The following is a 13,114-nucleotide window of genomic DNA, read 5'->3' as shown; positions in this document are numbered from 1 at the left end:
CGTTCGTTCGTTCCTTCTTTCGTTCCTTCATTCGTTCGTTCGTTCTTTCGTTCGTACTTACCTACGTACGTTCGTTCGTACTTACGTACGTACGTTCGTTCGTTCGTTTGTTCGATTGTTCGTTCGTTTGTTCGATTGTTCGTTCGTTCGTTCGCACGTACGTAATTACGTACGTTCTTTCGTTCGTTCGTTCGTTCGCATGTACGTAGTACTTTCATTCGTTCTTACGTACGTACGTACTTTCATTTGCTTGTTCGTTTGTTAGTACGAACGTATGTATGTAGATGCTTTCGTTCGTTATTAGTTCGTCCGTACGCACGCACGTATGTACGTACTTACGTTCTTTCGTTCGTTCGTTAATGCGATCATTCTATTGTTCATTCTTTCGTACGTACGTACGTACATACTTATGTACTTTCGTTTCTTCGTTTGTTCGTTCGTTCGTGCTTTCGTACGTACGTACGTTCGTTTATTCATTCATTCGTTCATTCTTTCGTTCGTACCTTCGTACATACATACGTTCGTTCGTCCTTCATTCGTTCTTTCTTTTGTTCGTTCGATCGTTCGTTCGTTAGTTCGTTCGAACTTACGTACATACGTATGTTCGGTCGTCGTTCGTTCTTACGTACTTACGTACGTGCCTTTGTACGCACGTTTGTTCGTTCGATCGTTCGTTCTTTCGTACTTACGTACGTACGTTCGCTCGTTCGTTCGTACGTACGTACGTTGGTTCGTTCGTTCGTTCGTTCGTTCTTTCCTACGTACGTTCGTACGTACGTTCGATTCTTCGTTCGTTCTTCGTTTATTTGTTAATTCGTTTTTTTCGTTCGTTCTTTCGTTCGTTCGTTAGTTCATTCGATCGGTCGTTCTTTCGAACGTACTTACGTACGTACGTTTTTTTTTTTCGCTCGTTCGCTGTTTCGTTTTTTTTGTTCGTCCATTCTTTTGTTCCTTCTTTCGTTCAATCTTACTTTCGCTCGTTCGTTCGGTCGTTCGTACGTTCCTTCGTTCTTTCGATCGTTCGTTCGTTCGTACGTACGTACGTTCTTTCATTCGGTCGTTTGTGCGCTCATTCGATTGTTCGTTCTTTCGTACGCACGTACGTACTTACGATCATTCGTTCGTTCGTACGTTCGTACGTTCTTTCCTTCGTTCCGTCGTTCGTATGTACGTACGGACGTTTGTTCGTTCGTTGCTCCCATCTTTCGATCGTTCGTTCGTTTGTACGTACTTACGTTCATTCTTTCGTTCGTTCGTTCGTTCTTCCGTTCGTTCGTTCAATCGTTCGTTCGTTTGTTCGTTTGTTCGTACTTACGTACGTACGTTCTCTCGTACGTACGTACTTTCTTTCGTACGTACGTACATGCGTTCGTTCGTACGTTCGTACGTTCGTACGCACGTGCATACGTTCGTTCGTTCGTACGTTCTTTCGGACGTACGTACGTTCGTTCCTTCTTTCGTTCATTCGTACGTATGTACGTAGGTACATACTTACATTCGTTCGTTCTTTCTTTCATTCGTTGGTTCGTTCGTTTATTTCTTTCGTTCGCTCGTTCGTTCTTACGTACGTACGTTCGTTCGTATGTACGTACGTTCGTATGTTCGTTTGTTCATACGTTCGTTCATACGTTCGTTCATACGTTCGTTCATACGTTCGTTCATACGTACGTACTTTCCTTCGTTCGTACATTCTTTCATTCGTTCGTTCGTTCATTCATTTGTTCGTTCGTTTGTTCGCACATACGTTCGTTGAATATTTCGTGCCAATCTACATACGTACGTACGTACGTTGGTTGGTTGGTTCGTTCGTTCGATCGTTCTTTCCTACGTACTTTCGTACGTACGTTCGATTCTTCGTTCGCTTCGTTCTTCGTTTATTTGTTAATTCGTTTTTTCGTTCGTTCTTTTGTTCGTTCGTTAGTTCATTCGATCGGCCGTTCTTTCGAACGTACTTACGTACGTACGTTCTTTCGGTCGCTCGTTCGTTATATATATATATATATATATATATATATATATATATATATATATATATATATATATATATACAATATATATATATTTACAAAAAACAAAAGACGAAGTCGGGTGTGTTTTTCAACAAACAGATGTATTAGTTTAACGCTCAGGAAGTTTCAAGCCTACGCTCTTCGACAGAAAGGAACACAGAAATAAACAGGGAGAGAAAATAGAAAAAGGTTTAGTGGCTAGCAATCTATCATGGCGAATGCAGGACAGAGGAGTCACACAGTAGAGTTAGGAAGAAGGGGAGATAATAAAGTAGTGGTGATCCTAAAATGAAAGTGCGCGTGCGTGTATATGTGAGAGCGTGTATGTGCGTGTGGAAGGGTGACCTTGACGTGTGCGTGTGTGCATGTGAAGGTGTGTGGATGATGGTGTAGGTGCTGGTCAGTGCTAGTATGTGTGCTGGTGTATATGTATATGTATATGTATATATATATTGTGTATATATATATATATACATGTATATATATATAAGTAAGTACGTACGAACGAACTACGTAAGTGAGTACATACGTACGAACGAACGAACAAACGATTGAACGAACGAACGAAAGAACGAACGAATGAACGAACGAACGAACGAACAAACGAAAGAACGAACGAACGAACTATCGAACGAACAAACGAAAGAACGAATGTACGAAGGTACGAACAAAACAATGAACGAACGAATGAACAAACGAACGTACGTACGTACGAACGAACGAACGAAAGTACGTAAGTATGTACGTACGAACGAACGAAAGAACGTACGTACGTACGCGGGTACGGACGAACGAAAGCATCTACATACGTCCGTACGTACGAACGAACGAACGAACGTACGTACGGACGGATGGACGGACGAACGAACGAACGAACAAACGAAAGAATGAGCGAACGAAAAGAAGCAACGAACGAACGTACGTACATACGTACGAATGAACGAACGAACGAACGTACGTACATACGTACGAATGAACGAACGAACGAACGTACGTACGAACGAACGAACGTATGTACGAAAAAAGGAAAGAACGTACTTACGTACGAACTTAAATACCTACGAACGTACGAACGAACGAACGTACGTACGTACGAACAAACGAACGAACGAAAGAATGAGCGTACGTACGTACATAAGTAAGTACGTACGAACGAACGAACGTAAGTAAGTACATGCGTACGAACGAAAGATCGAACGGACAAACGAACGTAAGAACGAACGAACGAAACATCGAAAGAACGAACGAAAGAACGAACGAACGAAACAAGGAACGTACGTACGTACGAACGAACGAATGAACGATCGAAAGAATGAACGAACGATCGAAAGAACGAAGGAATGTACGAACGACCGAACGAACGAGCGAAAGTAAGATTGAACGAACGAAGGAACGAAAGATTGGACGAATGAACAAACGAAACAACGGACGAGCGAACGAAAGAACGTACGTACGTTCGAACAAACTACCGGATGAATGAACTAACGAACGAACGAAAAAACGAATTAACAAAAAAACGAACGAATGAACGAAGAATCGAACATACGTACAAACGTACGTAGGAAAGAACCATCGAACGAACGAACGAACCATCGTACGTACGTATGTACATAGGCCGAAATATTGAACGAACGTAAGTACGAACAAACGAACGAACGAATGAATGAACGAACGATCGAATGAAAGAATGTACAAACGAAGGAAAGTACGAACGAAGGAAAGTACGTACGTATGAACAAACGTATGAACGAACTATGAACGAACGAACGTACGAACGAACGTACGTACGTACGAACGAACGAACGTACGTACATACGAACGAACGTACGTGTGTACAAACGAACGTACGTACGTAAGAACGAACGTACGTACGTAAGAACGAACGAGCGTACGTACGTACGAACGAGCGAACGAAAGAAATAAACGAACGAACCAACGAATGAAAGAACGAACGAACGAATGTAAGTATATACGTACATACGTACGAATGAACGAACGAAGGAACGAACGTACGTACGTCCGAAAGAACGTACGAACGAACGAACGTATGCACGTACGTACGAACGCACGAACGTACGAACGAACGTACGAACGAACGTATGTACGTGCGTACGAACGTACGAACGAAAGTACGTACGAGAGAACGTACGTACGTACATAAGTACGAACAAACGAATGAAAGAAAGAATGAACGTACGTACGAACGAATGTACGTAAGTGAGTACATACGTACGAACGAACGAACAAACGAACGAACGATTGAACGAACGAACGAAAGAACGAACAAACGAACGAATGAACGAACGAAAGAACGAACGAACAAAGAATGAACGTAAGTACGTGCAAACGAACGAACGATCGAAAGATGGAAGCAACGTACGAACGAACGACGGAACTAACGAAAGAACGTACGTAGGTAGGAACGAACGGATGATCGTAAGTACGTACGTACGTACGAAAGAAAGATACAAACCAACGAACGATTGAACAAAAGAAAGCACGAAGCTACCAACAAAAGAATGAACGAACGAATAGACAAAGGATCTACGTACGTACGAACGAACGAACGAACGAAGAAACGAAAGTACGTAAGTCTGTACGTACGTACGTACGAAAGAACGAACAATCGAATGAGCGAACAAAAAAACGAAACAACGAACGAGCGACCGAAAGAACGTACGTACGTAAGTACGTTCGAAAGAACGGCCGATCGAATGAACTAACGAACGAACAAAAGAACGAACGAAAAAACGAATTAACAAATAAACGAAGAACGAAGCGAACGAAGAATCGAACGTACGTACGAAAGTACGTAGGAAAGAACGATCGAACGAACGAACCAACCAACCAACGTACGTACGTACGTATGTAGATTGGCACGAAATATTCAACGAACGTATGTGCGAACAAACGAACGAACAAATGAATGAACGAACGAACGAATGAAAGAATGTACGAACGAAGGAAAGTACGTACGTATGAACGAACGTATGAACGAACGTATGAACGAACGTATGAACGAACGTATGAACAAACGAACATACGAACGTACGTACATACGAACGAACGTACGTACGTAAGAACGAACGAGCGAACGAAAGAAATAAACGAACGAACCAACGAATGAAAGAAAGAACGAACGAATGTAAGTATGTACCTACGTACATACGTACGAATGAACGAAAGAAGGAACGAACGTACGTACGTCCGAAAGAACGTACGAACGAACGAACGTATGCACGTGCGTACGAACGTACGAACGTACGAACGAACGCATGTACGTACGTACGAAAGAAAGTACGTACGTACGAGAGAACGTACGTACGTACTTTCTTTCGTACGTACGTACATGCGTTCGTTCGTACGTTCGTACGTTCGTACGCACGTGCATACGTTCGTTCGTTCGTACGTTCTTTCGGACGTACGTACGTTCGTTCCTTCTTTCGTTCATTCGTACGTATGTACGTAGGTACATACTTACATTCGTTCGTTCTTTCTTTCATTCGTTGGTTCGTTCGTTTATTTCTTTCGTTCGCTCGTTCGTTCTTACGTACGTACGTTCGTTCGTATGTACGTACGTTCGTATGTTCGTTTGTTCATACGTTCGTTCATACGTTCGTTCATACGTTCGTTCATACGTTCGTTCATACGTACGTACTTTCCTTCGTTCGTACATTCTTTCATTCGTTCGTTCGTTCATTCATTTGTTCGTTCGTTTGTTCGCACATACGTTCGTTGAATATTTCGTGCCAATCTACATACGTACGTACGTACGTTGGTTGGTTGGTTCGTTCGTTCGATCGTTCTTTCCTACGTACTTTCGTACGTACGTTCGATTCTTCGTTCGCTTCGTTCTTCGTTTATTTGTTAATTCGTTTTTTCGTTCGTTCTTTTGTTCGTTCGTTAGTTCATTCGATCGGCCGTTCTTTCGAACGTACTTACGTACGTACGTTCTTTCGGTCGCTCGTTCGTTGTTTCGTTTTTTTGTTCGCTCATTCGATTGTTCGTTCTTTCGTACGTACGTACGTACAGACTTACGTACTTTCGTTTCTTCGTTCGTTCGTTCGTTCGTACGTACGTAGATCCTTTGTCTATTCGTTCGTTCATTCTTTTGTTGGTAGCTTCGTGCTTTCTTTTGTTCAATCGTTCGTTGGTTTGTATCTTTCTTTCGTACGTACGTACGTACTTACGATCATCCGTTCGTTCCTACCTACGTACGTTCTTTCGTTAGTTCCGTCGTTCGTTCGTACGTTGCTTCCATCTTTCGATCGTTCGTTCGTTTGCACGTACTTACGTTCATTCTTTGTTCGTTCGTTCTTTCGTTCGTTCATTCGTTCGTTTGTTCGTTCTTTCGTTCGTTCGTTCAATCGTTCGTTCGTTTGTTCGTTCGTTCGTACGTATGTACTCACTTACGTACATTCGTTCGTACGTACGTTCATTCTTTCTTTCATTCGTTTGTTCGTACTTATGTACGTACGTACGTTCTCTCGTACGTACTTTCGTTCGTACGTTCGTACGCACGTACATACGTTCGTTCGTACGTTCGTTCGTACGTTCGTGCGTTCGTACGTACGTGCATACGTTCGTTCGTTCGTACGTTCTTTCGGACGTACGTACGTTCGTTCCTTCGTTCGTTCATTCGTACGTATGTACGTATATACTTACATTCGTTCGTTCGTTCTTTCATTCGTTGGTTCGTTCGTTTATTTCTTTCGTTCGCTCGTTCGTACGTACGTACGCTCGTTCGTTCTTACGTACGTACGTTCGTTCTTACGTACGTACGTTCGTTTGTACACACGTACGTTCGTTCGTATGTACGTACGTTCGTTCGTTCGTACGTACGTACGTTCGTTCGTACGTTCGTTCGTTCATAGTTCGTTCATACGTTTGTTCATACGTACGTACTTTCCTTCGTTCGTACTTTCCTTCGTTTGTACATTCTTTCATTCGATCGTTCGTTCATTCATTCGTTCGTTCGTTTGTTCGTACTTACGTTCGTTCAATATTTCGGCCTATGTACATACGTACGTACGATGGTTCGTTCGTTCGTTCGATGGTTCTTTCCTACGTACGTTTGTACGTATGTTCGATTCTTCGTTCATTCGTTCGTTTTTTTGTTAATTCGTTTTTTCGTTCGTTCGTTAGTTCATTCATCCGGTAGTTTGTTCGAACGTACGTACGTTCTTTCGTTCGCTCGTCCGTTGTTTCGTTTGTTCATTCGTCCAATCTTTCGTTCCTTCGTTCGTTCAATCTTACTTTCGCTCGTTCGTTCGGTCGTTCGTACATTCCTTCGTTCTTTCGATCGTTCGTTCATTCTTTCGATCGTTCATTCGTTCGTTCGTACGTACGTACGTTCCTTGTTTCGTTCGTTCGTTCTTTCGTTCGTTCTTTCGATGTTTCGTTCGTTCGTTCTTACGTTCGTTTGTCCGTTCGATCTTTCGTTCGTACGCATGTACTTACTTACGTTCGTTCGTTCGTACGTACTTACTTATGTACGTACGTACGCTCATTCTTTCGTTCGTTCGTTTGTTCGTACGTACGTACGTTCGTTCGTTCGTACGTTCGTAGGTATTTAAGTTCGTACGTAAGTACGTTCTTTCCTTTTTTCGTACATACGTTCGTTCGTTCGTACGTACGTTCGTTCGTTCGTTCATTCGTACGTATGTACGTACGTTCGTTCGTTCGTTCATTCGTACGTATGTACGTACGTTCGTTCGTTGCTTCTTTTCGTTCGCTCATTCTTTCGTTTGTTCGTTCGTTCGTTCGTCCGTCCATCCGTCCGTACGTACGTTCGTTCGTTCGTTCGTACGTACGGACGTATGTAGATGCTTTCGTTCGTCCGTACCCGCGTACGTACGTACGTTCTTTCGTTCGTTCGTACGTACATACTTACGTACTTTCGTTCGTTCGTTCGTACGTACGTACGTTCGTTTGTTCATTCGTTCGTTCATTGTTTTGTTCGTACCTTCGTACATTCGTTCTTTCGTTTGTTCGTTCGATAGTTCGTTCGTTCGTTCTTTCGTTTGTTCGTTCGTTCGTTCGTTCATTCGTTCGTTCTTTCGTTCGTTCGTTCAATCGTTTGTTCGTTCGTTCGTACGTATGTACTCACTTACGTAGTTCGTTCGTACGTACTTACTTATATATATATACATGTATATATATATATATACACAATATATATATACATATACATATACATATACACCAGCACACATACTAGCACTGACCAGCACCTACACCATCATCCACACACCTTCACATGCACACACGCACACGTCAAGGTCACCCTTCCACACGCACATACACGCTCTCACATATACACGCACGCGCACTTTCATTTTAGGATCACCACTACTTTATTATCTCCCCTTCTTCCTAACTCTACTGTGTGACTCCTCTGTCCTGCATTCGCCATGATAGATTGCTAGCCACTAAACCTTTTTCTATTTTCTCTCCCTGTTTATTTCTGTGTTCCTTTCTGTCGAAGAGCGTAGGCTTGAAACTTCCTGAGCGTTAAACTAATACATCTGTTTGTTGAAAAACACACCCGACTTCGTCTTTTGTTTTTTGTAAATATATATATATTGTATATATATATATATATATATATATATATATATATATATATATATATATATATATATATATATATATATATATATGTATATATATATATTTCTGATCTGTGTCGGTATGGAACTACCCGTCCATGCTTGCAGGGTTTGCTAGCATAGTCAAATTTACTACTGGAATACAGTACTGATGAAAGAAATTGATTATTAATTGTTAATTGTTAATTATTAATCATAATCCTGAAACGCGTCTGCTGTTAATCATCTGAATTGGTTAGTTTTTCATTGTTTTTTCTTCTTGTTTTTACTTTTGTGAGTTACAAGTGATGCTATCTGTGAGATTCTCAGCTTTTTTAGCTGCTATTTTCTGAACTTCGGTATATGGTGAAGCAAATATTTTGCTGATCCCTTAATTATATTTATAAATATATGAACTTTTGAATAAGTTCTCCATCAATAATGGTGCTTTCATACCGATGGGCTTGGTAAAAATTATTAATTGTTAATTGATTTATTAATTAATAAATTGATAACTCTTTACCCTTTTAATTTGTAATAATTATTCACTCCTGATTAGTATACGCAGATTTCTCTGCGATATCACTTGTCGCGCACATGGTAATTTCTTGAGGAAGGGACAGTTAGACTAGCTGACCGAGGCGAATTCGGTTGTGCTTTCTGATCTGTGTCGGTATGGAACTACCCGTCCATGCTTGCAGGGTTTGCTAGCATAGTCAAATTTACTACTGGAATACAGTACTGATGAAGGAAATTGATTATTAATTGTTAATTATTAATCATAATCCTGAAACGCGTCTGCTGTTAATCATCTGAATTGGTTAGTTTTTCATTGTTTTTTCTTCTTGTTTTTACTTTTGTGAGTTACAAGTGATGCTATCTGTGAGATTCTCAGCTTTTTTAGCTGCTATTTTCTGAACTTCGGTATATGGTGAAGCAAATATTTTGCTGATCCCTTAATTATATTTATATATATATATATATATATATATATATATATATATATATATATATATATATATATATATATACGTTTATTTAATTTGCTTTGAGGGAAGGACTGTTCCAACCAAGTCGCGTATTGTCCTTGCCTTCGAACGCGGAGTAGATGGAACAGGGACAATTGAAAAAGGGAAATATTCTTTATGTTGCATGTCTCGTTTCTCTGTTTGTTTTTGTTTTCGTTGTTCGAAAAAAACTTCATTTTCTGTCTTCGTCTTTATGTTTTCGTTTCTCATTGTGTTTAACGTTTTTTTGATGTCCTGTACCCATATATGCATGTATGTATACATATAGATGTAGGTATGTACATATATGTATGGATATATGCATATATTTATATATTGTTTATGTTGTTATATATATATATATATATATATATATATATATACCTATATATAATGAAGCATTGGTTATAGAACAAACATTAAATTTGGGTCAACGACTTTACATGCAACACCACCCCTCAAACATCTAATCATAAATAAAAATCACCATGGTTCTCAATCACATAAAAAATAATACATATACATAAAATCACAGAAGGTAAAATGACAGTCACCATTTCTCACTAGAGAGTTTTACTTCCTTCGCTTTAGAACTCTCTCAGCGCGTAGTTCTTTCACTCACGTCAACGCTGGCTGCTCAGTAAATTCTTTTAATGAGCCAGCAGACTGAACAAATAATGTGACTTTCTTGAAGGTATTCTCGCGCACACTACTAGCGACGCCGTCACCTCCATGTTGCTTCGTTTTGGACCAACCAACCAACCAACCAACCAACCGTCCGTATCGGAAGATTTAATTTAGCCAAGCGTCGCACGCTCAATTACCAGACACACTTACGGACTACTAAACATGGTGACCGTTTGGCTAAATATTGGTGATCTGACTTAGAACATGTTCTCGTCTATATTGGTGACTAAGAAGCAACGACCACCATCCCGTCGAAAGACACGACCAGCACCCTTTGACTGAGAACTTCAGCCTCGCCTTCTTCCGATTGAGGCTATGAATTCAATCATTCCCACGGACGCCATGGAGGTAGTTACCTCAATTGCATCATGCACTGTTGTATTGTTACTGTACTAGTGACTACTACTATAGTCGTTTCCGCGACCCAGGTTATATGTATTTTGCTCCTTACAGACATATCCCGGCCTATAGGGCGCATAGACTCTGTTTATAGCCTACTCGGTTATACTTTCTTATACGCACTTCTTATACACTTTGTTGCTTTTCTTCTCATTTTCTTTGCATGTGCTTGATATGCTGTGATTAAATGTTTTGTTATACATGTATACACACGGTTATAACATTCACACATCTACACATGTTGGATATTCTTGGCAGAACGTTTTTCATGGGTTTCTAGCAGCCCCACCCATAAAACACCTCTCATTAACGCATTTTCTTTGCAAGCATGTTGCGTTCCATGCGTTATTTTTTTGGTGCCTGATCACCAGCAAATTCTTTTTGCACGGTTTGGAACTGCTTTTCCTGTTGCTACGCTTCAATTGCATCATTGTCGCTTTCTGACACCCACAGCCTGTTTCAACCTATGCGGGCGACTCACTGTCTCACAGACTGCACCCTTTTTGTCATTGAAATGCGATTCACTGTCATAGCAGGCAAAAACTTTTGGCACTGCTTGTTATAGCAGCCATATGCTCATAGGTGCCTCGATTGCGAGACTTTGTTAATATCTCTGAGCTCAAAAGCTTTCGTAAGACCTATTTTCAGGTCCAGTAGAATTAAGGAACTTTATTCACGCTCTTGAGAGGTACTCATTTGAGGTACGGCGTTTTTACGCTGATTTCCTTATCTTTTCTATACTACACTTTTCTCAATGGTATCGTTCATTTCACCTACCGGCTCATTTTCTGGCGGTAGCTCACTGTAGCAGCTCTGTGTTTGATATTGGTTTACATGCAAATATACATTTCTTCCTTTCAAAGTTAGCTCAGTCAACTTTGTGTTATTGCACATTTTGTGTCGTTCTCTGTGATTGCTTAGAATGGAAGTTTCCTTCTGTTTCCGTTTTTGCATTTGTATAAAGCATGACAGTCGCCATTTCTCACAAGAGTTTTCCTTCCTTTGCTTTAAAACTCTCGGCACGTAGTTCTTTCACTCACGCCAACGCTGGCTGCTCAGCAAGTTCTTTTGATGAGCCAGCGGACTGAACAAACAATGTGGCCTTCTCGGAAGCATTCTCGCGCACACTACTAGCGCCACCGTCGCCTCCATGTTGTTTCGCTTTGGACAAACCAACCAGCCGTCTGTACTAGAAGAAGATTTAATTTAGCCAAGCGTGGCACGCTCGACTACCAGACACACTTACGGACTACTAAAAGTGGTAACCGTTTGGCTAAAGTAAAAACAAATCATATACTCCTTCCATTAACTCCACTAAATCTAAAAAAGATTACAAACTATCTAAAAATAATTCTGTTGAACCTAATACGATTTCCTTAATTATTCCATATGCAATACAAATTAAAAATAATATAATTAAATCGATATTTAAGTCTATTTATAAGCATTTTAACACCGATAACAAATATAGCGAAATTATCAATTATAAAAATGTCAGAATTGATTTTAGTCTTACTCGTGACCTGTTCTCAGTTATAACATCTATTAAGAATGAAAAATTAAATAAAATTTACTCTAATAATCTCACAAACTTATACAATAATACTAACAGCTATAGATTCCCAAACGACAGAAGGGAAATAACCCATACTAATTCCCTTACTATCAATTCTTTTAATAAATATACACATAAGGATGTAAACGAATATTGTGACTGCAAAGTTAAAACTAATTGTAAATTCAAAAATTCATGTAAGAAAGATAACGTAGTCTACCAATGTACAATAGAATCTCAGGGGAAAAGTATTATTTTATAGACAATTGCAGCGTGGAAGGTGTTTATAAGCCATTTAAAATAACACACAAAGACCGTTAGATTCACTTCAACATTTAAATTTAATTTGTCAAATTATTTTCGTCGCTTTGAGACCGCGACCTCAAGAAAGAAAGGTCAGACTTGACCGAACACCGGTCACGTGGGGCGAGAAGAGAGAGAGGTAGAGGCAGAGGGACAGAAGAATTAAGGAGGGGCGAGAAAAGATGACAGGGACACAGTGAAGTGAAAAGAGGAGGGAAAGTAAGCACGAAGAGAAGGCAATGAACTGTAAGAGAGGGGAAACGAAAGAACGAAGAGTGGAATGAACGAAGTAAGCGTGAAAGGGCTGATAGAAAGAAATAAAGAATAAAATAAAGAATAAAGACGTACAAGATTTAGATAAATATATACTCACTAAACTAGAATGTATAGTTTTCACATTCATATTTGAACTTTTTCCGTTTCAATAACGCAAAAAGTTACTTTTTGTTTTTACTCATTCTCGAATTTGATGGACATATAGCCGTACTCAGGAAATCTCTAGTGAGACTTTTTATTGATGTACCCAGAACGAATCGAAACATGTGTTGTACCCAATAAAATCTA

Source organism: Octopus bimaculoides, chromosome 3, assembly GCF_046866305.1.
Source record: "Octopus bimaculoides isolate indiv1 chromosome 3, ASM4686630v1, whole genome shotgun sequence".
NCBI lineage: Eukaryota > Metazoa > Mollusca > Cephalopoda > Octopoda > Octopodidae > Octopus > Octopus bimaculoides.
The sequence above is the reverse complement of the archived record's forward strand: the minus strand, read 5'-3'. Positions refer to the sequence as shown.